General features: G+C 45.8%; 1 protein-coding gene across 5 annotated transcripts in view; it reads right to left on the reverse strand.

Annotated features, from left to right (window-relative positions):
• The window catches only part of LOC121594876 (rho-related BTB domain-containing protein 2), a 39,561-nt gene extending 15,989 nt beyond the window's left edge, over positions 1-23,572 (reverse strand). For 4 of the 5 annotated variants that reach the window (XM_041918647.1, XM_041918646.1, XM_041918643.1 and 1 more), the window contains exon 1: positions 22,436-23,572. The gene's annotated coding sequence lies outside the window, so the exon portion shown is untranslated. Of the gene's footprint in view, positions 1-4,070; positions 4,136-22,435 lie in introns of those variants that run through there. The other variant, XM_041918642.1, reaches the window with a different exon arrangement.
• Between the last annotated feature and the right edge of the window lie 163 nt (positions 23,573-23,735).

Consider the following 23,735-nt stretch of genomic DNA (forward strand, 5'->3'; position numbering starts at 1 on the left):
CGAAGGCGCGAGACCGTGAGCGGTTTCGGACACTCCTGAGGCAGGCCAAGACCGCAAAGCGGTTGTAGTGCCGGATAAGTAAGTAAGTAAGTAGTATGCATGGGACGACCTCACCCATAAACACAGCGCGCTGCTGCTACGCGCATTTGCATAATTTTGCGCACGGGAAAATGGTTCCCCTAACGCAATCGCCGACAATGAGGATTTAGTAATTAGTGCATAAGCCCTCTCGTGCTACACGCTGCTAAAACTAGGAAACTCGGAGGGGAGAAGAAATAATTTAGAGCATTTATTGGGTAGCAGTAATGGAGTACGGTATTGTGCTGCTTGATGGGGTCACGTTAAAAGCGGAGGAAAGGCTAGCAGGGTGTAGTAGTAGTAGAAGTAGTACTTGAGTTATAGTTTGCATTAATTATTGCATCCATGCAAACTACGGACCCTTCGCTCGCCAAGTGCACGTATTTCCCTTTAACCGCGTTGCACGTCACCAACGAGAAGTCAGTAGTACACCCAGGTACCAGATGGAGGTGGTGTCATCGTCTCATAAAGCTTTGACTCATTGCACCGACTCGACAACACAGACCAAGCAACACTCAACAGCTCATCTTAAGCCGGGCGGCATTACACTTTCTTAAATAATAAGCTCTTCAACTGCTACGATACGATGGGACGGTACCAAATTCCACTCTGAAGATGGTTCTTCCTCCTAACAACCCCACTCTAGGGAGGGAAGCGTTGGGTGTGGGTTTTGACCGTGCGAGAGACCGTATTTTAAAAATAACGTTTCTAACGCGATTATCTTCCAAATCCGCATTCCGGCGAAAGAAATATACCGGACAACAAAAACAAGCCCAACTCCGTCGTGCGTCATCGCTGAATCTCCGACGCCGCAGAAATGTGGACTTCTCCGAGTAGACGCCAGCCCAACATCGTCGTCTCAACAACAGAGGAGGGGGAGGATCACAGTTTTTGCAACAAACTAAAATTCTACATACGTACGGATACGCTTGCTACCTTTTCTTCCTCTTGAAACTGGCCCAAACCGACCGGAACCGGTACGCGTGATGGGAGTGATCCCCCGCCAACCTAATAATAAGCAGTGGTCGGCAAGTTGCGATGGGTTTGGGGTTTTAGGTAAACCGATCCATGCGATTAGATGCATTTTGAGCAGACACTAAGCACTGTTTTTCATTTATTTTGCAATTTTACTCCCTCATCTCATCATCCATTTGCAATTTTGCTCCCGTTTTTTTTTCTGTGCAATAATCATGCCAACCACTGCCCCACGGAACAAAACTATAGCCAACGATCGGGTGAGCGAGCGTGCGCGCGTGCGTTCGCGCTGTGACGTGCACTAGGCAGCAGCAGCAGCAGCAGCAGCTTCACCGGTTTTCGGTGGATTTGCTTAACGGAAACTGGTCTCAGCCAGGTGATTCCTGTGTAATTGTTGTCGGCAGCGGCGGTGGTGGCGGCATTCGGCAAAACATAACTAAACGAGACTGGGGCAAAACAATCGCGCCCAGCCTTATCTAATCATTCGCCGCTGGCCAGTACCTCCTACGGACGTCTTCGTTGAAAAACAAAGAAAACAAAAAGGGTCTTGCAGATTAAGTCCGGCGGGATGCTGCCGCTGGAGAAGGTTTCTTTTTTTCCCGGGGCCCACAACGATGCATGATGATTGCTAGAAAAGGTGTGCGCGGACATTCGTGCCGCACTGTTTGACGATGAATGCAACACAAATTAGCAGACGGAATGTGTAGAAATGAGGAAGATCTGTGTATTAGGAAACATTCATTACGCTACCGGGTTCCCTCGTGTTGAAGGCACCTTTTTAATTTCCCATACTTATTTGGATCGATTGGAAAGCAAACAGTCAATACAGGGATTTTGCAGGAGTTCTCATAGCTGTGGGACACTTTATGGACTCTTTCTTATGCGAAGTGAACTTCATATGATGGAAATTGGACTCTACGGCACCTTTTTTGGACAGCTCCTATTGGAAATTCCTATTGGATTCCAATAACCAATCTAGCAAGGGTGCTATAGAGTCCAATTCTCATTACATTAAGTTCATTTCACGCAAGAAGCAGTCAATAAAGTGTCCCACAGCTAAGAGAACTCCTGGAAAACCCTGTAAATTAGGCATAACATTCAATATTATACAAGCTAATGGGAAAATGTCTTAGGGAAACGATTTTAAATTGAAGTAAGGGATCATTTAAAAAGCGTAGTTCAATAATAAAAAAAAATCGTTAAAATGATTTAAAACGATTGAGAACCTCTGGAAATTAAATTGAGAAACTATCCAGACACCCTCAAAAGTAAGTAACTCAAGATAGTCGTTTAAATTAAACAAACCCTATACTTATGTACCACAACAAAGGTTCCCGGAACTTTCAGGCATCTATTCATTAACCTTTTTTTGTATTTTTTTGTCTGTTTTTAATTCCAAACATATAATTCAGCAGTGACAAAAAGCGAAACGTGACCCACCGCACGTAACACGCTTGCGTACGTACGTGCGACCAATCGTGGCCGGAAATGCAATCCAGCAGGCCATTTTTCGCCGATGATGAAGCTTGCATGACACAACGCAACTTCCCCGAGACAAGCAGCGGACTGCTTATTAGCGGTGTCATCCCATCATCTCTTGCTGTGTCTGGGATTTTAAAACCCATATCTACTTCCATTTCCCATCAAACACTAAATTATCAATTAATCAAACTCAACCCCCGGGTGGTGGTGTTTGATTGCATAGGCGCGTCTTTAGATGATAGCGAAACTTATCTATAAAAAAAAAACAGAGAATCGCGAACAGACAACTCATGCTCAGTGCCCTCTTACAGTTACAGCTACTGTTGCTAATGGACCACACACCACACCAACTAGGCACTAGGGAGGACAGTTCGGATGATCGAACGTGTAGTACGTGTAGTACCATGTGCTGCGACATGTGCCGTTGTGTACGTACCCGTCGTGATGCACCGCCTATCACGCGGTTGTCAACTTGCCTTTGGCGTGCGAACTACCGAGCCCTTCGTCATTAGCAAATGTCAACAGTAATAAAGCTTCGCCCAGAAGAGAAGTTCCTCCCTCTCGTCCGTTCTCTAAATCATACAATCTCGGGCGTATGATAATGCTGATTATCATACAAACAGAAGCTAGGTGGAACGAGCGCTCTTCCCCTCCTTAAGGGAAGCGAATAAAACAGTGACCTGTCGAGCTGTCGCATTCGTTCCGCTGCTTCTAGCCGCGATCTTGTAATATTTGCTCACAAAAAAACCGCTCTATAAACAATCTCTCACCCTCGCTCGCTTAGGGGTGTTCCACCCTCTCTTCACAATCCAAGCAGGCTGCGACGCTATTCCCGTAATCAGACTGTTGTTGTCGTCGTCGTCGTTTCAGCGCGATTTCACACTTTCCCTCTGCTGGAAGTGTGCGTGTGTTTGAGCAAAAAAGTGTCTTATCAACCACTACGACACACATACACGCTAAAAATAAAGCACTGCCCCACCACCAGCTGATCGGATGCAATCTTCCGATGACTGCTCTAATCAACAAACACTGGGCACACACAGACGCAGCGAAGGCAAGAAGTGACCACAACAAAGCAGCAAAAAACATCAACCAAACGGTGCACCAATGTAAACACGAAGGAGCTACAATAAAAAAACGGAAGCATCCTCCGGGAAGAAAGCCGCAACAGAGCGGTACAGTTAGCGGCGAATTACGGCGAGTTAAGAAAGCATTAAGTGGTCCGAGAACCAACGCGAGGATCAAAAGGGCAGACCCATTCACTTGGGTGGGGAATGCAAAACACCGAACAAAAAGCAACGCGATGCGGCAGTACGGCAGCAGAAAGCAAGCAAGATGCATCCAAAGTGGGTTAATGGTGATTCCCCCGTTGGAAGAAATTGACTGTGTGTGTGCGCGCTCGCGCCGCCGATTGCCTTAATCGAGGGTCTGTGCGATGCAATAATCATTGCCGCACTGTGGGGGGGTGTTGCTGCTGCAATATCACTTGGTTTATTGGAATTAAAACACCATTGCCCCTATGCAGTTTTGTTTACCATGACCTAAACCACACACTGCACTGAACGTTGGACTTTCAGCGGGTCCCGCCGTAGACAAAAGCGAGCACTGCGAACACAGTCATCGTTTCTACAAACTGCTGAAGAGTCTACTACACGGTAGAGGTCACGCACTTGACGGTGAGGACCACACTAAGCAATGCTCATTAGCTAATTGCTTGTTAGAAACTTTGTGTGGCTCCTGTTGCGTCGCTAACACACAGCATCCGCACTATTTACGAACCCCCAGAGCACGATAACAGTTTACAATGGGTAGGACACCACGACGTGTCCTGCCTAACCCAAGACGTGAGTAATGGTGCTGAATTTCTCTAACGACGCCATTGCACAGATAACGAAGGTTGAATACGGCGCACCACCCACCATGTGCTGTTGTGCTGTTTATCGTGATGCAGATGACGTGAGTGTAGCCACGAAGTGAAGTGGTGTAACTTCTAGGAAGATATTTTGAAACCGTTGAAATGATATGTCCCAAGGAAAGAGGGAGACTGTAACTTGAACTAAAACATTAAAATAGATCCTCTCACAATTTAATGAGAACTCCTGGAGTTCCAGAAATTGATAAGAATTATCTGCAGAAATTGTTCATAACAGAATGTTGACAAAATACCAATAGAAACTAAAACTCATAATGTATTTCGCACAACTCATTCTGGAGGCCACAGAGTACTCCGAAATGAGACGCAGAAACTCTCAATTCTACTTGTTAGTGGATCTGGCACATCGTTCAATCTATTCACAGGATGTACAAAACACTCCATAACGCAGAATTTAGCATTTGGCCACATCTTTTGGCTATGATTGGACGATTTGATGGGATTTCGTCATTCTTTGATTACAATATCAGCTTGAGAGCACTACAAAATACGCCTTGCAATGGTTAAGATCTACATTTGACTATGTCCTATGGAAGAAGTTAAACAAACTGATGCGTTTTTTGTTAACTTTCGTAAATCCGAGACAGAATAATCAAATAAATAAATATATTAGATCAAGGAATTATTAGATTGAATTTCCTAGTCTTAGGAAAACAAATCAAAAACATCGATGACTTTGACATGTGTTGCAAATCAAATTCGGTAGTACGAATGAACCAACAAGAATGTACTCATCCAGTTAATGTCCTAAGTAGGTACAAGATCGTCAAAAACTACTCTTCAAGATCGATATGAAACAACTCTATGAGGAAGAGACACTTCCTCGACAGATCTATCCTCAATTCCACGCGCAAACAAAGAACGCTCCTCGATACGCATTCCATCAGCAGTTCCAACTGTTCCATCCCACCAGATCTCCCCTTCACACCGATATTTGCCAGCAATTTCTAACTGTATCAAACGCAAACGGTTCGCGACAGATCACAGTGAACGTACGAACACACACACACACACATATCCACGGTTCCAATCAATATCAGCCGCCCCGGTACCACAATATCGCGCGGATCTCTTTGTCGGCGACCATCTGCGACGCAGATCTCCGCGCTGCGCACACACAATCACCGCACCACCATACGACGATCGCACGTACGATGGAGTAAGCAGTGCGCCGTTCGCTGTTGTGTCGTAAATTCCGGCCGCGGCTTTATGAACCGTTGGGGACGATTCGAACCATACGGTGGGGCGACACACCCATATACGCAATGCATTCGCTGCAGCCAGCCTCCGCGGAACGGCATATTTTCAGCACCCCGAGCCCGGCCTGTCATCAATCGGCGGAGAGATCACTCTTTAATGGGTTGCGCGGGTGGGAGCTATTGGAGCCGGGTTGTTCATCGTTAGAATTCGCTTCCGCGATTAGTTTGGAGGCCACAGCATATGTGGATGAGGCAACGGTGGTTCGGCTTTCTTTGTGTGGCGCTGTTGTCGTTCTGTCCCATCATAGTTCATTCCATCAAACCACAAAAGTGTAACTTCCTGCAAAACCCTTTTTTGTTCGAAGAAGATTTCCTCCTGATGCTGCTGACGGTTTTGGATTATTTGTTTTTTTTTTTGCGGGAATGTACAAACAACGGCGCAATAAGCACGGGCCTCCAAAAATCCGTTGCAAACGTGCCTTTGTCCGCAACCAAACGCGGCTGCTTTACATAAACATTAAAATAAATACATCGCACACCAATCACACGCCCCGTTTGTGGTTATGTTAATTTTCGGCAGGTTTTGCAAACAACCGTCCAAGATCAACCACACAGGTTCAGGCCAAACGGCGATCGTATCTTGCGACTGAACCTGCGATCTGCTTGACCGGTGGTGGCGCGTGCAAACATTCCGCACCGTTATTTGCCGGGGGTGAGAGGTTTAGGAAAAACAGGAAATCTTAACGGCAAGATAAACAAATCTATCAGCGCAGTACGTGTCCGAATTTTGTGGCACGCGGCACGTGTAGGCATGCGAGTGCGCGCGTGGACAATTTATAACACCGGAGCGGAGTTTGTGGTGTGTCCTTGAGCAAAGGAGCTCCCAAAACTCTGATTAAAGATGATGATAAAGGCATCCGATGGTATGTAAACAACATGCAATCAAAATATTGTTGTCCTGTTGGTATCATAGTGTGACCTTCGTTTTAAAACCGCCTGTGGGAAGAATACAACTTCCTGACATTAAATTCCAGCATGTCTCAGGACCGGAGCACCGGAACGCTCATCACCTCCAGCAAAAAATAGCAAAACGAAACTCGAAAGCCCACAATGACTCCAGACGCGGAAGTCATCACGATCCGTTCCAGATCAGGTACTCACAGACGGGCGGGAACCGGTTTCATTTGCTGGACCATGATGTTGGCTGCTTGGGGGCAGAGATCGCGAGATCGTCATCGTCTCAAGTTTGTCGGCATGTTTCACCATCCCAAAAAAAAAAAAACATCAAACTCACAAGATCATGCCCGACACACATGCTGATACACCCCGAAGCGATCAGACCTTGATCGTGAACTACTTGTTTGCACCGAGTGACGCATGCATGATGCGTATTAGTCAGTGTGAAACAATTTAGTCCAAATCGGCAATGACTTTGCAAACGTGATTGGGGCGAAGTTGCCGCGTAATTCGCATCAGACCATCTTCATCACCTATAAATCTGATGGTCGGAGATTTATTTTTGGAACATCGTTCCCAAAAGTGGTTTGTTTGTCCAGCCGATTTAATTCACACCGACAGTCACCATCATCACCATACTTTCCAGAGTTTGGGACGATCCGATTTGAGATCGTTAGAGTCTTGATCGCACCACACAATGGCAAAGTGGCGTCAGACACGGCTCTCTCACCCGGCCTCTCTCTCTCTCTCTCAAACCCCGCCGTGTGAAGGCACTAGCCAAATAGTGCTAGTAGCAAGGGCACACCACTCTTTTAATCTCCCATAAATCATAAGACCCTTTGGCACGCCTGTCAAGCTATCTCTCTCGCCGGTAGGTCCGCGTATGCACACACGATCTCTGGATGGATTTAAATTCTTGCCTCCGCGTGTCGCCCCTTTCTGCCAAGCTCTTGACACGGTGTTCGTGCCCAACCGCCGTAACCAAAATGATGCGCCATTCCGGTGCCGGCTAGAATGGATGGTACTGATGCTGTGTGTTGATTTCGACCCCCGGCCGTTGGTTGGAAGCGGTAACCAGTCAACAGTTGGGGAGGCACTCGCTCGTTCGGACGACGCGGAAAAGGTGAGAGACATTCAGTGTTAACACCTTTTATTGCTCAATTACGGTGAGAACGTGAGCACGGTAAACAGGGCGAGGATACTTAACCTGATTTACACCTGATGGTGTACCTAGTGTTCGCGAGTTCACTTTCTACAAAATATGGGTGTAGCATGATGTGGGAACTGTCCCACTCAACGGCAGCATGGACAGGAAGCTTTTATGCATCATAATAGGCAGCAAACATTGATAGCACAAATATTGAACTGTTTGATTAGTTTGCTTACTTCTGTAGAATTGTCAGCAAAGCATACTTGGGGCAGCGCGCTCACGCAGAACAGTATGCTTCATTAGCAAGCTAAACCGTGCACATCGAACTCGTGATAAAACTCCCAAACGAAACTAACCCCTTCCCTTCATCATGTCCTGTTAAAAAAACAAACTTTTTTTAGATTCGCACCATTGATTTTGGCAATTGACACATCTTTGTCACGACATCTGCACACTGCCGCTCGATGATATTCTAATCGACCTCCAATCATTCACACAACCGTTCACGCTTTTATCAAATGTTTTGTAATCTTTCAATGCTAAAAGGGAAGCTTTGTTGAGCAACACATTCAAATAGGAAGAAGTAGAGGCGAGTCTTACATTTTGCGAAAAATTTCCACTTTCCAGACACGGAAGATGATCTCCACATTGTAACAGGGCAGACAAACCGATGAGCAGCATTTAGTACGAATCTGTTTGTGATCACATTCAATTAATATCAATTACTAAGTACCAGAGCTTCGAATCTCGGCTCACGGAAAGGTGGATGATGCAACTAGGAACATTTCACAACCGTGCTATCACAATAAGTATTTGCTTTTAGAGCACAAAAGTACAAAAGCATAGGAATTATCACTTCCAGGAATAGATCTGTTTTGCAGACAGCGCACCAAAAGAGTGATTTGTGTGCCTAAAATTATCACAACACTATTCCCCCATCCTCTCTGCCACACAGGAACGTCAGTTCCAGCAGGACACATCAACCACCCAAAGCCGAACTACCATCAACCACCCAAAGCCTACCGATCCCTTGTGGCTTAATTAAATTATCCTTCCATTGCCTTGACCGACAAAAACTCGGTATATCTTTACGAACAGTTCCAGCGCTCCGGGGATTCTACTATCTACCTCTTTCATGTCCGTACCAATCGCACATCACTCAACAAACCGTACCAAACAGTCGACGCAAACACGGCCCCCATCATCTTCTCCACATCCTGCTGGCTTCTTCTCCAGGCCACCCCAAATTCCCAACCGACAAACGTTCAATTGCAGCTGATGTGCGCTTCTCCACGCCCTGGCAACGTGTGCGAAGCTTAGCAGTTGTGTATGCATCAGTCGTGCATGAATGCACTATTATTTCCGACGTACGACCACCACGGTGGTGCTCCCGCCCTCCAGCCAGTCCCGTCCCACAACCCTGCCCCCTTCATCAAAAACCCGTTGTTCAATTATTGGTGATTATCAAGATTAATGCTATTTTTAGCCAAACCGTTCGGACGGGCTGGCGGAACCACCCATCCCAAACGTGCCCCCAATCCCGACATCCATTTAGCATGCCGTAGCCGCTGCAGGTTTCAAGCACGACGAGACGACGATCGATCGGGTCGGCCAACTCCCGAGCATCCAGACGACCGAGCGAGGGACGAGTCTGGTGGTCTGGAAATCGAAATGTCTCGGCAAGCGTGTTTTACCACGACTAGGGGCGAGCAGCATCTTGTAGAAGGGAAGTTGTCGAGCCGAGTTTCGGGATGCTTTATGCACTGTTATGCCAAAAAAAAGGAAGGATGCTTATGATCTCGCCCTTGTCCTTGGCCGCTGTGTGGCGGTGTGTGAATGCATTATTATTCATTTAAAATAAAACTATGCTCAAACCAGCTCAGCAGCATCAAACCAAAGCACAAGTACCCGCAAAAGCAGTTTGGCAAACGGAGCCGAGCCAATAATGTTTATCGGGGCACATTATGTACAACAAAAAGAGAGAGCGAGCTTCGGTTCGGGACAAGCAGGGCCATAAAGGATCGGGAAATAAAAGCAATAATTTAAGTACGACCCTAACGAAGTTGGGCGACACAAAAGCGGCAAAAGCAATAATCTTATTGCTGCAAATGCTCTAACGTGCCTGACGCGCAATCAATCACGGGCATTAGTCACGTACATAAAAGGGAATAAAACAGAACGAAAACTTTAATTGGAAATACAATAAACATAAAGTGGATAATATTCTCCATAAAACATAGGAGAGATTTGATTATTTAAAAAAGCTTAAGATTTGCTCTTCTAAACGGACAATACATCTGAGATACCAATGCCAAGAAAGAAGCACACTCACTTGATCCTTTCAAGAGAAGGTCTTCTACAAAACATTGAAAAGTTTACGTCACCAAGCCACACGACAAACGGACTAAAGACACTAAATCTAAACTACACGAACGATGATAAAAACGTGAGTGTGTGTATGTGTGTTAGTGTCTCTAGTGTCTTTCCCCAGTTAATCCTGGCATATCCTCAGTGTAACCCCGCCGCTTAACCCGGCCAGCAACTAGCCTCGAGCGGCTATGTACACAACGAACAGCCTGCTTCCAGTTGCCAAGGGGACGGCAGCAGGCGGCCAGAACAATGTGTTAACGCTTAAACCGTAACGCTGATGAAACAGCAAATGTCATGTGTTGACATTTCTTGCACGAGAGATATGTGTGCGAACGTGACAAAATAGTTTTTTTTAAAGTTTGGAGCTGGCCCGTGCTGGAACAGAATGAATCAATTCGATAAGCGGTAAAGGTAAAATGTCAAAAAGCAAATTACAAGAGAATGTCGAAGTAGTTGTAAATGTTTTACTATCAAACCAGTATAGTTTAAAAGGTTAAATGTAAGTGAAATTTGAAGAATAGAAGGTAATAAAAATACATGAAATAAATAGAACAAAACAACAAAATACACACCAAACAACCAAAAATCTATAAAACAGGAAGAGTATGACAATAGAGATTAACATACCAACGAACGAACTGATCTCACTACCCACTAGAACTTGGCTAGCTTTAATGTATGTTGATTCATGATTCATTACCATACACCATTTTTTCATCTCCATTAATGATTTTAATGTTTTTACACCCTCTTCGCCTTTTTATTCTTGCCATTCGTAAGTTCGATGTTAAAGCCCGCTGCATGGGGTAGTAGCCCCACAGAGCACAACACTATCCAACTGCAGTAGCGGTGGCCAAACAACAGCACACGAACATGGCATTAGTATTCATTAAATTACTCTCATGATTCATGATTCGAGCAAGTCCAGCAGACTGTGGCGTTTCATTTGTTTCACTTTTGCTGCTCGACTGTGTTGCACTTTATCATTCCAAATGCGCCTCTATTAATGTGTGTGTGTGTGTTTATGTAGGAGTAAAAAGACAACATCCTAACAAAGAAACGCGCCCGATTGTTGACAGTGATATTAATTGCATTTCTTCACCACTGTCATTGGATTCGGATTTCGGAGGTGACTGGCCTAAGGGGTCGTCGGGTCATCATCATCGCTGCAGTTCGCGAGTGCGATATGCACGATCATCACCATTAAAATCGTTCCAATTTCTTGCCTTTTGCTTTCCATTTCCAATGCTATTTTACCGCTCGCATCGACGCATAGCAAAATTGCCTCTAATTCTTGTTGGCGCCGCCATGTGTCGCACGCTACCGTGGCCGTCGGAAAGGATTTTCCCAGCAGAGTTCAAACTTCAACTGTTCCGTTTTTCCTTCCATTGCATTGGAATTGCACTGCAATGGTCGACAGGCGACACACACACACACACTTAACCAAGCGTCCAAGTGCGGGGTTGGAGAAGGAAACGTGTTGCGGGGGGCAAAAGGATTAGTAGGCGGTAATTTACATCTACGCGGACTCGCGCGCTTCCGTCACCTGTCAGGAAAAACGCGAACACGAAACAGTTGGGACTCGCTCACGCTCTCTTTCACTCTGTTGTCACCCGGAGGGGGTGGTGGGGAGGGGCCCTGCTACTTGTGCTCTTTTCATTATTGCTTTCCACTTTTAAATGGACGGGAATGCAAAGACAGGCCCCAGGGCACAGGGAGGAAGGGTATGGAAGAAGATGGAAAAGTGCTTCGTGCTTGACATGGAAAGCTAATCGCTTTTATGGTGTTGTTTACCGGACTCCGGGTATTAGCCGGGTGTGTTGGAAACAGTTCAATTTTTGCAGCGTGCAGTGTGCAGCCGGAAAGGAAAACACCATACGATGACACTGTTGTGTGACGTTCGTGACGTTGTGGCTTACGGTGAGTGTTATTGTCTCGCCTGGGAATTTCGATTTGTTGCTGTGCAATTAAAGGGTATATTTGCTTCGTATTTGGGAAGATGGGTTTGTTTCTAGCTTGATGAAGATCAAAGTAATCGCTGAACCTTAACGCCTCAAGAATTAATCTGACGTTTATTGGCTCCTTATCACTTTTCGATATCTAAAGTTTCTTCTTTCCCGCACCTTTCACGAAGCATGTTAAGGAGTCTCAAGCAGATAGAATGAAACGGTTAGGACGTAAAGGTTTGAACAAGTCTTTTTGCGTACGAATATTGTGATTGGGCGTGTAGAATTCTATCATTTTAACTCATACTTACAACGAAGGCTGGGTGTGAGGTTCATTACCGATGGTAATAAACATTTAAAATGAAAATAGCCATACATTCTATTAAATCCCCAGCTCAAACTACGATTCTAAGTGGGTTCTTTGATCACTGAAGCTGGAAAACTTAAATTTGAAACTTCAAAATTAGCTCCATCCAAGATATTGGATTTCGAAAGCTTGTGTGCAAACAATAATGCATTTAAATATTATTTAGATCTATCTAGGTTTTAACTTATGATGTGCTCTCTGAAGAGCACCTATGACTCCGATCCGACTCCGGCTATTGTTAGTCCGATTCTGACTACGGCAAAACCGGAACCAGTAGTTCCGCCCGCAGTCGGAGTGCCCCGGAGTCAACCGAAGTTGGCCAGAATCGCCTGGAGTCGACCAGAGTTGTCCGGAGTCGACTGGAGTCGGAGCACGAGCCGTCTCCGGCTGACTTCAGACTACTCCGGCCGATTTCGGACTACTATAGCCGACTCCAGACGACTCCGACTCTGGCCAATTCCAGACAGATCCGCCCGACTTCGGACGACTCACGTTGACCTTGACACCGGACGACTCTGAGCGATTCCGGACATCTCCAGACAATTTCAAACGGCACCATAGAAATCTGGTCGGACCTACCTTCCGAAGTCGATTCAGAAGTTTTTGAAGTCGAATCGAAGTCGACTCCATATTTTTGCCAACTTTGCCCATTCTAAATTTTTGCGTTGTTTGACAAAATAGAAGAGCTTCAGTAAGACTTCTGTAAACACGTCAAGGTTCACATTCAATGTTATATGTTTATCAATCAAATGTCCATAAGGGATATCTTATTTATTTATCCAGAGAAACAGTGTAGCAAAGTGCATGATCTACGATAGCAAATGAAAGTAGCATAAGTAATTCATATCCCTTTTCTCGCATTGTTTTCTCCCTGAGCCATCTTTTCGCAATCACCCTTAACCGTTGCGACCATCGATGTGTTGACCTGGAAAACTCGATGGGGAAAAGCGTTCAACGTCGCTGTCGGTCGGTGATTTTCATTCATGAAATATTCTTCGCCCGCACGGCACACACTCTGCTGACACGCTTAAGTTTCATTGAAGGATATGTGGCCGACCCACAGACACACACACACACACACATCAGTACCTTCCCATCCCCTGTTTGGCACCAGCAGTACAGCGAAAGTTCCATCGAACACAACAGATTACGTCGCTAGCTGGCTGGCAAGGCACCGGAGGACGAACAGATTACCGTCGTGCAGAGTAAGAAGCCCACTTACCCTCTTCTCCCTTGTGAAGGAAATAGGGCGATCTCGACACACAAACACCCACACAAGTGTTTGGCGTTTGTAACTGGGTTTGATGGTTGCGAATCTTGCGGCCCGCAGCAAGGACGAAGAAAGCGAAAAGTGTCCCTCCAACACACACACTCACACACTCCATGCAGCATCGATCGCTATGCGCCATGACTTACAACCGTCGCATGTTGGAGAAGTTGGAGCCACCGGTTTGTGCCTTTGTTTTTTTTTTTTTTTTGTGCCGTTTTGCTCCTAATTTATATTGTTGTTTTTTCAGCCCCACAAAGCCGCCACCATCAAAATGGCCACGCGTGTACATGGGGTTTCCGTTTTTGATGACGCTAGTTGGGTATTTTGCTTTAGTCTACATTCATACACCACAGCCAGCTAGGATACAGAAAGTGTGGGGCTTCAGCGTCCCCGCTTGGCGTGACTTCTTACAACGCCCGGTTCCTAATTCTAACCTTCGCCATCGAGCCGAGCGGGTGGCGTCAGTCGGCTTCATTCTCTTCGGTTCGTTGGTTGGTTGCTTGGCTTGGCTAATAATGAGTGAAGAAGGAAAAGAGCATCACAGCTTTCGGGGTGTGATTTTGCTTCCAGCTAAAGCGGCTAAAAGCAAACCCACCAGGCACAGTGCCGACGATGAACGATGTTGTGGTGCAGCACATTTATCATTTCCGATGTTCCGATCACCACACAAAGCACAAAGTGACACCAAAAACAGCAATCGGGGGAGGACATGCTGTCACCAAACCTTCAGCCAACACCGGAAACCTTCAGACTAGAAGAGGAAGGAAAATACGAAAACAAAGAAAGCCCCAAAAAATTAGGCAAACTTTCATTCCAATCAACGGGCCCAATATCAACACACCCATCCCTTGCGCTGCAGTCTTTTGTTCTTTCGTTGTGCTGAACTCGTGTGTGCCAAAAAGCTCTCAAAAGGACGACAGTGTTAATGTTGATCCTTGTGTACTCCCAGCTTGTCTTGTTTCCATTACTTGCACTCTGAGTTCGTTTGCTGACTCATCGGTGAATCCGCAAAGGCGTCGTGTAACACAAAAACAATGAATTCCAGCCAACAGGCACGTGAGGTTTATTTTTAGCACTGACGCGATAGGGGCGTCATCCGTGCGTCAACCTGGACCTGGTGCGGCGTTGGTAAATTCTCCGTCGAAAGTCGAAACTTTTCAATTATACTTTCCGTGCTGTTCGGTGTTCGGCGACAGTAAAGTCGGACGAAAAAGTTCAATTTTGGTAAATTTGCTTCAATGATGCCTTTACACTTTCCCTTTCGCGTTCCATATCGTTCCCTGTATCTTACATAATCCTAGCTTTCGCCCAAGACACGTTCGACCGTGGTTTCCATTTATTAATGAATGCAATATGGCATTGCCTTTCAATAACCAGGTCCAACCCACCATCATTAATGCTTTGAGACGTGTTTTTTTTTTCGCCCAATTTCTTCGGGGAGGAATGCCCTCCAGCAACGATTTACATCGCAGGAATGTGATTTCGACGTCCGTCCTCCTGCAAATGACCCACACCGTAGGAGGGGGGGCAAACATTACCCAAAGCTCATTAACCCCGTCACCTGGTGAAAATGTGGCGCCAGTGAGAAACTACCAAACCGAAGGAGAAAAAAAAACGCCGCAGTTTATGTAACCAACCTCAAAAGCACAAACCGAACGATCGGCGCTCCCGAAGAGCGCGACAGTGCTAAAAATATCCCAACGAAGCCATACCCCCCAAAAAACCTCATTCATAATAACAGCGTTTTGGGAGCGAGGGAATTTGTGTGAAAGCGATAAGCTTTGGTGGTGTTACTGAAAATAGAGGATGACTGTGGCCAGTGTGCTTCATCCATGGGTTCATGGTTTCATACACCTTTTGTGGGCAGACTACACCGTACACAGTGTGTCGTGACAAGATGAGTCCCACAGCAACAAAAAAAAAAGAAATCCACAGCCAACGAATCGATTAATCAGACATACCACACACATCGCAAGGCAATAGAGGGAGAGAGAGAGAGAGCTTCCATAAAGCTAGAATCATAGAAAGCTTCCCACCATGAAATGCGCCAGCTTTGTCGGTCCCACGATCGCTACACCATAGTTTTCTGTACAAAGGGATTTTCACACGCAAACGACGGAGAAAGAGAGAAAGAGAGAGAGAGAGAGAGAGACACATAGTGGATGCCCAAAATTTGTAGCACGAGAGTAAATAATAAAATAAAAATACGAACTTACGCGAGGCTTTGCAAACGGGTTGGTTTTGGGATTTTTTCCCCTCCTCGGTCGTTCCAACCCAACAAAACCTTGACCGTAACCAATTATTAAAATATTTTGCTCCCTTTGTTCGGGAGGAGCGTGTACCATTTACCTGTACCGAGTACCGAGTGCGCCATTGCAGAGTTGATGTAAAAAAGAAGAAAAAAAAAACAACCGACAAGCACATCTCACAGTCGAAGCAAGCGGGAAAGGGCAGGGTTCGTTGGGATGTATACATTTTGAATGAATTCACACATTTGCATCCAATTTATCCGTTTTAAATAATCAGATCAGATGTTTTGACAATCGTAAAGCAAAATTCAATTATATTGCTCATATGAGAGAAAGTTAATGTTTAACACAAATTATAGTCATGCTTTGTACTTAAAAAAAACGGTCAATTAAGAAAAAAAATTTTGTAATTAGTTTTCAACGCAAATGACCACTACCAAATTTCCAAACAGGTCGGACGAACCCTGTAAAACTACCCCGCACTACCTTTACGGGATAGAAATAGGTCCCCCGTCAATCACGCAAGGTGAAAATGAAGGATACACCACCACCAGAGGGCACTACACCTACGTGTATCCTTGTGGTTCTGACGTTTGCTGCCACCGATCTCATGTTTATAACAAAAAAAACAGAAACCGCTAAGCTTTGTTTTTTCTCCCCTCGGTGGTACAGAATCGATAACAAAACACAGGCGTACCATCATTTTCCATACCTTTCCCAAGCTGTTTCAACCGAGACTCCATCGACCTGGTGCCACTAAAGTTTATAAATTAGCCGGCCTCACGAAACACAGCTCCGGCCAGGCCGAATCTATCATCGATTCGCCAACCCCGACAAACGTTGGTTCAAAAGACACACAAAAGCATAGTGATCGTACGATTGGAAAAGCAAAAGCAAGGACCCCCCGGAGGAGGCTAACGTAGATGGCGTGCTTCATCAAATCCACGCTGACAGAATTAGATACATCAGAACTGAAATCAGTTACAAAAAGCAAGCACTATACACACCGACGAAGACGAGAGATTCCAGCACACATCTTGCTTGTTTGATGTATCTTCCCAACACATACGCGCTTCAGACTCCTTCCCGAGGGTCCCGCTGACGAATCCCGGAAGACGCACGGCGGTGAAACAAAAATCAATATTCAACGGTTTGCCGCATCTAGCAAACATTACACAATGTTTGCGGGCAAATATAAACCCACTGCCTGGGGGCCACCCCTGGGGACACACTCGAACCGCTGTTGAGGGTCCCGCGCCCCCGGTAAGAGGAAAGCACACATAACGGTGAAACAGAGGGAGCGGGACGATACGATTGCGCTTCCGTGATGCTTTCCTTTCGTTCGCTATCTTGAGATGTTTTTTTTGTCTCTCTCTCTCTCTCTCTCTCTCTCTCTCTCTCTCTCTCTCTCTCTCTCTCTCTTTCTCTCACTCTCTAATCTGGAAACGTCTCTAGATAGCATGACAACGAGAGCGTCTAGAAGAAGTTGAAGCCTGTAGCGCACTAGACGGCGTGGTCGCGAGATCGCCAATTCCGATCTAAAATCGTTTGTCACCACGTTAAAAAAGGGGATGTCGTGCAACACACGGTGGAGGCGTGTTGATGACACAGTTGCTAATGGTTACTAATGAGTTAGTCTAGGCCGGGAGTGCTAATGTTGAGTCTCACTCACTGTAAACTTCTAGCGCTGGCACAAAGGTACATTCGCCACCCATTTGCTATGTTACCATGGAAATACAGGGTGTCTTCTAAATTGGTTAATTTGACCCGGTTACAGAGCCACGTGGAATAACTCCAAAAACGAGTTTCTTTTTAATGTCTAAACTCCAATGTGCGCCTCCAAATACACTATGCATATCAAAAGAGTCCTTTAGCCAATACCGGAAGTCAAAGTGACACTATTTCCGTACTTATTATAGAATTGATCCTGAACCCATATGCGTAATTCATACCATTCTTGAAACCCCCTGGCCAAACCTAGAATAGAAAGAATAAAGGACCTGGAATTGATCTTCAATTCATACTATTCCTGATCTTCAACCAATACCGTACTAATTCAGAAACTCGTCCCAAACACACATTCGGCTCTGGAACAGGTTCAAAACAATACCGGTCTTAGAACTCCTCCCAAACCCATACAAGTCCTACCCATACAAGACAATGCTCTCTTTTTTTCTGGACCAAAAACTGTCTGACCTCTATCCAGGACCATACCTGTCCAGGCAACAGATTCCACTGCCATTAATATCAATGAACCATATCCGAAGGCATTTTTGTTAATAATTCGGCATAGACATTCAGTATCGGAAAATTAGCGAGTAGCCATAAACTAACAAAAGTAATGTTATCCCTGACTAGAATTTATTTAAAGGAGAAATACCAAAGACTGCTCATCTGCATAACGTTTACTTTCCTTAAATGGCGCCCGCATTGATTTGGCACTATACATGTTGCGTGCTCTAAGTTCAACGCATGCCCTATCCGGCTCGAAGGACCAAAAAGAGCAAGAAGTGCTGGAAAGACCGGATACAGCAGCCACTTTAATGAGTGATGCCTAAATGTTCTGCCAATGCGGATAATGATGCTTTACGTTGCCAGCAGCAGCAAAAGCAGCAGCTCTGCGGATAACGGTGCCCCCGGTTTGCGGCAATCGAGATTGTGACCTCCACCAGGTGGCGCAACAGCACAACAACAGCACCAAAATCAGCAAGCCGGTCTGTGGCGCACGTCGCATTTTATTGACATATATTTAAAACTTACCCAACAGCTGGTACGCAAACAAAGCTCTTATGTAGACTTGCTGGACCGCGGTACGTCCGATCCGTCCAATTGGATTTGGCCAAATGTTATTAAAAACGGCTCCGTTTTAGCAAGCGCCACACCCTCCAAACATTTCACGGCCACACGTGAGCACCGCCGGACCGTGCCCCAATCCCCCCCCAAGCAAAGGAGGAAGCCACTCCAAAACGCTAATTTCCCTACCAAACTGTGATCAATTTTGCAAACAAAACGTGACAGAAAAGTCTTACCGTTCGCTGTTACTGAAATGGACGGCACGGGCAGAACGTGTGCATGCGGCGCCTGCGCCTGCAGTTATTTGACTGATATGTTGGCGGGGAGTGGTTTTAATCAACAGGGCAGACGGCAGACAACGGATGATTCTACCGGCTGCTGGTGGGATGTAAATTTAATCAAAATCATATTATCATATTCACCGATTTAGTGCCATTTAACACACAGACAGGGGCGGAGACTGATGCTGGGCTGGGCAGGGCATCCAAACACGGTACTTAACACAACCGAATGCGTGATGTTCAATTATCGACCCACGTGGTACGGTGTACGCATGCGTTTAGCATGTTCTTAATTTATTAAAAAATTGTCCGAATGCTTTTTGTTCAGCTACTTCAACATGTTTCAAGTGTTTGACAAACAGGGAAGTTTTTGGGATAAAAACAAGTATCAACATCTTTCCATCTTGAGCTCAAGTGCAATGACCCATTGAGCAATTTGAAAATTCCGTTAAAATAAACGCTTTATTGATAAGGGGAACTTACATTCCCTACGTGAGCGTATTTATTTGTCATTGATAAGGAAAAGTAAATACGGCCAGTGCACTACTGCTTAACCCTGGCGGCGTGAGTGTGTTACTGTCTATAAATACTTTTGATGCAATACTTTCTTGTAAAAAGAAACATCTTTTTTCCTATTTGTTTTGTTATTACCTCAATGAGGAAAGGGCTACGCCGTATCGGACGTTCTTTGCTTGCTATTGCCGTCAGTGCAACAATTGATGTTGCTTCGTTTCTTTCTCTCCCTTTCGCTCTTTCGCTATCTCTTGCGCTCTCTCCGTAAAGAAAATTACGCATTCCACACAAAGCCTACTGCGCCGCCGACTGGTCGGACAACTTCGCATTAGCCAATAACGTTGATTGTGGGCCAATTATGGCGGTGCGCAGCGCGGCCATGTGCTCGGAGCAGCTTCACCCCACCATCCCGAAAAGGTCGACGGACGCAGCGGACTGGCCATCCCAGCCCCCCCCCCCCCCCTCACCCTCCTTGATAATTACATCGCGTCGAACATTGCCCATTCCGTTATCCTTTTCATCGTCCGCCCGCCACTAGCCAACAGACATTGGTACGGGCACGGGACAACGTGTTTTGTAAGTTAAGTCAGTCAGTTTTGAAAGAGCAAGCCGCTTTGGAGCAGCGTTTTTTTTGTTCTTTTTGTTGCTGTGTCTTATCAGCAGCTACCTGGTCTAAAATAAACAAAACCAATCGTTTTTGGTGCGTATGTGTAGACGTCTTTCTGTATGTGTGCTTTGTTTTTGTGTTGAAAAGGGGATCGTCTGCTCGGCAAGATTTCCGATAGGTCCACGAAAATGGTGTCGTCTTATCGGGAGGCCCCCCTCCTAGTGAATGATGTTCACGTGTTGTCCTTTTGCACACGTCCTGTCATATCGCCATGCACCGATATCGGTCATCTGTGTTATACCGAAACCGTTACACCAAACCATCGCCCGAGAGATGCACGATTTGGAGCTGTGATAAACGGTACACATTGATTGTTCCTTATCGTGTCTAGCCGGCAGCTGTCAAGACAATCATTATTCTCGACTGCACGGCTGAGTGTCGATTGTCGGCATTGTTCTTTGCAATTTCTTTATTTAAATGAGAAGCTTTAAGCGCCACCGGACAAAAAGGGCACAACAGTTTGTCTATCAAACCTATCGATGTATTAATTCTGAGGTGCTAGCTTCTCCAAACTTCTTCTTCGTACGTCCTGATAACCCAACTACAGATCACTCAGTATGGTATTTGCTATCTGCTGATTAAATTTTGCTTCTTTCCTCCCATCACAGGCAATATCTTCTTTTAAGGTCCTTAATAATACATACACATACACTCATAGCAGCTGCTTAGATCCTCTGGAATTAGTTGCTAATATTTTGAGTCTGCTATCAGGCTGTATGGTCTCTTCGGAACGTTTAACTCGGAGCTGGTCAGTTACATACAGGACAGCTATTTAGAGCCTCAGAACTCTTTCCGCAATATCTACATATTTCTGTAGAACCTCATGTACCATGCAATAGTGGAACATAAGTAATGTTCTACACAATATTAGAAAGAAAGAAAAGTGTAAACCGATTCAAACAACTTTGGGGAAACACTCAACTAATAAGCATGTTAAGTCGATGACTTATCGAGAATTTCGAACCTTTGATGTTCCAATAAATAAATAGCATACGCTCATGCGCTTTTAAATGATAAAATGTTTCATGATCTCACGGAAAGGGGCCTGTCAACTCGCACGACCTAACAACATACCGGCTTGTGTTTAAACTGTGGATGAACCGTGTAGGTACCTCCGTGGTTAGGACTGCCTATCCTGCTAAGGTTAACTGTAATAAGTCGCTGATAGCCAACACCATTTAGTGATTAAAGGTAGGCCAAGACTATGTTTCGGCTGATGCGACTAAAATGAGAAGTATAACAAAAAGAAGCTTTCTACACCGGATCCTTTCAATACTTTTGAGCTTCTAACCAGGAGCAATTGGGGAAATTCCATCAAGTAAGCTAGATATGTCAAAAGAATGATGTCAAACTATCCAGCCTGATGCCCACAGTTGGGGTAGAATAGTTTATTTAAATTGGAAGTAAATATTCCGAAAAATGTAGCAGTAAATTGCTCTCAAAAAGCTGTCCTTCCTTTCACAAGCAATATGTGCAAATGCAATTACTAATCGAATAAAACCAAAGGCAAACAACGGACTGGCCAACACTCTACACATGTCAGAATTGCTCACGCGTCTTCGGTGCACATGTACGGAGCGGAGCTTTACCATAATCGCAACGCCGCACAGAAAAATCAATTTCAAACCAACCTGCACCCAAAGCAGCCTGCGACAAAAAAGCCTATCTCCATGCGACCGGCCATTTACTTGCCGGTTGCTGATCGGGTGGGAAGGAAGATGTTGCGGCTGTTGCGCTGCTTCGGGAACTTCCCAAATCCTACAGCGAAACAGCAGAGCCATGTGTTTCGCAGGATCAATAAAAACATTCTCGATTCTACCACCATGCTGTCTCGGCGGTGGCGGTGTAGTTTTTCGCGAAGCGCCTGCCAGTTCGTCGGTACAGCTCGAGGGTGTTACTGGACACTAATGATCAGCAATTAAGTCCTCATTTTCAAGCGGCTCGTTACTCAGGAGGGAGCAGAAACATAATTCAAATGGCATACAAAATTGCTCTCCGGACATCCACACGTCTAGAGAGATTCTCCGCTGCAATCCGCTTCATTGAAGCAACCATTGCTTGCCCAATTATTGACAATTGTGAAACGTCATCTTGACTCGGGGGCCTGCGTGTTCCCGTCCCGTGTCGTTGTTCACATGCAGTCCCGTTTTTTTTTTTGGTATCAACATGCTTGTTTCTATCTACAATGAAATGTAACGCACTTACACGTCCTCAATCAGCAGCTGGCGCGTACCAAAGGACACCTTCGGGCGTTGATGTTTTGATGACTCTGTGTGTCTAAGGAATGCTTGGTATCCTTCCGAAACGTTGCTCCACGTCAAACTGTGCAGACCACCATCGAAGCAGACGAACGCGCTCGGGGAAGCAATAACAATTCCACTACAAACAGACACTCACACATACACACACTGATGATGATGACACTCCGTTTTCTTTATCTTCCCTTTTTTTGGTAAAACCCCGTTGTGGCCTTCACTGGCAAAGACGGGATGGAGTGATTAGCGGGACCAGGAAGTAAACTATATCGCGAGAGGAACAAGAAAACAATGCACCAAAAAAACACACACCCGTGCGGGGGTGGGCAGGAGATCTGTGCAGCCTAGGGAATCGAATGCACTTTTCTTCCTGCTTTGCACACAGGTTGACGCACTTGACACAGCACACACTATTGCACACTATCTCCACATACACGCACACGGGCGCACGCACCAGGTACGAAAACAACAATACTGCAAACAGCGCAGCAGGCGAAGAAAACACGCACACGCACACACACACAGCTGCAGCGCTGAGGACGACTGCAGCAGCACTAGCGAGTGAAGACAAGGAGCAGCCTTTTTCCGATCTGGAAGAAGTTGGCCCTCTTGGCAGATTCTGGACAGTCTGCACCTGCGTTTTGAGGGTCGGGGACGTGCTTACTGTTTACATTTTTCTTTCACCAGTGCCACACTGCTTACTTCAATTGGTGTCTGACTCTGCGCCTACTGGTTACCTATCGTTGCTGGACGTTTCCCGTTTTTTTTTTTTGTAGCACCTTCTATTTTCGCCTATGTTTTTCCACAGCAGCAGCCCAACTGAACGCACGAGCACCCTTGGGTCTGTGAGCTTTCCTGCCCGTCGGTTTTACTTGATTCTGTTCCTCTGTACCGTTTCCGCCGATTGTTACTTGTGCTTGCCGAACTATTTTCCACGAGCCGCGCCGTTCCGGTGTTTCCGTCGGACACTACACCGTCGCAGAAAGAAGGAAGGAACCGGTCTGTTTTGTCTCGGGACGGTGGTCGCTTGTTTTTTCCCCGTTGTATAGCTGCCATCACCCGCGCCGATCTGCTTGCGCCCTACTCCAGCGGATTCGCCCTTGCCTCTTTCGGAAAGCTTGCCGACCGGCTGGTAGCTAGAGGGAGACAACCGTATGTTTCGTGCGTCTCCCAGGCACCTGCGATGCGTGTCATGCCGCTCCACGAGCTGCTTGCTACTTACAGTGCCCACCGTAATTAAAGCGCCACTT

The sequence above is a fragment of the Anopheles merus genome, chromosome 2L (assembly GCF_017562075.2).
Source record: "Anopheles merus strain MAF chromosome 2L, AmerM5.1, whole genome shotgun sequence".
Classification (NCBI taxonomy): domain Eukaryota; kingdom Metazoa; phylum Arthropoda; class Insecta; order Diptera; family Culicidae; genus Anopheles; species Anopheles merus.